Source organism: Heptranchias perlo, chromosome 2 (genome assembly GCF_035084215.1).
Source record: "Heptranchias perlo isolate sHepPer1 chromosome 2, sHepPer1.hap1, whole genome shotgun sequence".
Classification (NCBI taxonomy): domain Eukaryota; kingdom Metazoa; phylum Chordata; class Chondrichthyes; order Hexanchiformes; family Hexanchidae; genus Heptranchias; species Heptranchias perlo.
Window position 1 is genome coordinate 79,118,599 of NC_090326.1, and position 2,595 is coordinate 79,121,193.

The following is a 2,595-nucleotide window of genomic DNA, read 5'->3' on the forward strand; positions in this document are numbered from 1 at the left end:
CCAATTGAGAACTTTAACACCTGTTCTAACTTTGTCCTGTTCCATAACTATGCTATATGTAACTGAATTACGGTCACTACCACCAAAATGCTCTCCCACTGATACTCCTTCCACCTGCCCAGCTTCATTTCCTAAAACTAAGTCCAGAACTGCCCCCTCTCTTGTTGGGCTTGCTACATACCAGCTAAAAAAGTTCTCCTGAATGCAATTTAAGAATTTTGTGGCCTCTATATCCTTCACACTATTTGTATCCCAGTTAACATTTGGGTAGTTGAAATCACCTATTGTTACTGCTGTATTGTTTTTGCACTGCTCAGAAATTTGCCTACATATTTGCTCTTCTATCTCCCTCTGACTGTTTGGGGGTCTATAGTACACTCCCAATAGTGTGACTGCCCCTTTTTTGTTCCTTTGTTCAACCCATATGGCCTCATTTGATGATCCTTCAAACATCCCTCCTCACAGCCATAATTGTTTCTTTAACCAAAATTGCCACCCGCCTCACCTCATCTGAAAACCCTGTAACCAGGAACATTGAGCTGCCATTCCTTTATTTTTTATTCGTTCATGGGATGTGGGCATCACTGGCGAGGCCAGCATTTATTGCCCATCCCTAATTGCCCTTGAGCAGGTGGTGGTGAGCCGCCTTCTTGAACCACTGCAGTCCGTGTGGTGAAGGTTCTCCCACAGTGCTGTTAGGAAGGGAGTTCCAGGATTTTGACCCAGCGACGATGAAAGAACGGCGATATATTTCCAAGTCGGGATGGTGTGTGACTTGGAGGGGAATGTGCAGGTGGTGTTGTTCCCATGTACCTGCTGCTCTTATCCTTCTAGGTGGTAGAGGTCATGGGTTTGGGAGGTGCTGTCGAAGAAGCCTTGGCGAGTGGCTGCAGTGCATCCTGTGGATGGTACACAGTGTGCCGGTGGTGAAGGGAGTGAATGTTTAGGGTGGTGGATGGGGTGCCAATCAAGCGGGCTGCTTTGTCCTGGATGGTGTCGAGCTTCTTGAGTGTTGTTGGAGCTGCACTCATCCAGGCAAGTGGACAGTATTCCATCACACTCCTGACTTGTGCCTTGTAGATGGTGGAAAGGCTTTGGGGAGTCAGGCGGTGAGTTCCTACCCCTCTTTAAGCCATATTTCTGTAATAGCTAAGATACCATACTGCCACGTGTCTATCTGTGCCCTCAGCTCATCTGCCTTATTCAATGGTGGTGTTGGAGGGCATGCACCCCAATTCCTGATAGTTACTTCTGGTCAGCAAGGCAAGGCACCAAGAATGCAATTTTGTAAATTTACCCCATACTTTAGTTAACTTTCTTACGTCTGCTGTTAACTATTTTTCCAGCATTAAAAGCAGAGTCTAACGGACACTAAAAGAACTTTGTAAGTTGGAGGTGGGGGGAGGTAGTTGGGGCTATTATAATACTAACCTCACAAAATAATTTAAATAACATAAGTTAATGACAGACAAGAAAAGACTTACTCCTCCCTCCAGACTATCTCACACAACTGCAATGCCTTGTGCATCACAATATATACACTCACCACCCCACCCAAAAGCCATTTAATCTCCAGGTGTTTAAGTCTATGGAGTGGGGCTTGAATTATCAACCTTCCTAACCTAAGAGGCCAACTGCTCAGAATAAGGTTGAATGCATTTTTAAATAAAAATCTTGATTGTTTGCTGCGTGCTTCGTTTACTGTTTGTGCAAGGTAATAGCCTGGTTTGTACTTTTGCTTTGTAATAACAAATAACGGTGAATGTAAATAAGCATTTGTCTTCCGCTGGCTGCCTGCCGTGTTCCCCTCACTGTCCCCCTGGGTTCACCGGGCTAATTGTCCTGGTGCTGTCACATGGCTTCCAATGTGCCGGTCTCGTGTCATCGACAACAATTGGGAATTTCTGCTTTTTAAAGCAAATTTTACCAACGTCGCGTCACTTGGCTACTGGGCTATCGCATCCAAGTGACTTAATTTATGTCAATTGCTGCGAGTGAATAAAGTGCACACGAGGAGAAGCAAATGTGCAAAAAGAAGTCTGCGGTAAAAGCGTGTGTGTATTTTTTTCTCGGCTATACGAGTAATGATATTTTCATATTTAATATATGGTGAAAATGAACAAATACCCATAAACTGATTGCCTTAGAGGAATGTGTTTTATACTTAGCGGAAATATTCCAAAAAATCGTACATCCAGTTATAGTGTTCCGGTTAGTAGAACAATTGTATTAGTGTCCCAGATCACCGAACTGTCACACTTGGTTATCACAGTGCAAGGAGTTGGACACTCCGGGATTTATCTGCATTGCATTGCAAAATGCCAGATTGCAAAAAGGTCCGTGTTGAGCAAGAAGATAAACGGAAAGGGAAAATATATTTGCAAAGGAGGCTTTTTGGTGAGTAGTTTTCCTTTTTTATTTTCTTGCAAGTAATTTAAGATTTAGTAACAAGAAGAGCCAAATGAAGATTATTAGTTTGGGGATTTTAAGTCTCCAGAAGTTAATTGCCTTTCTTTAAATGTTTCTTGTGTTTTAAGACTTGGTTCTCCCCAATAATCTTTTTTCCCAGGTCTGATCTTGAATTTCATTAAGACC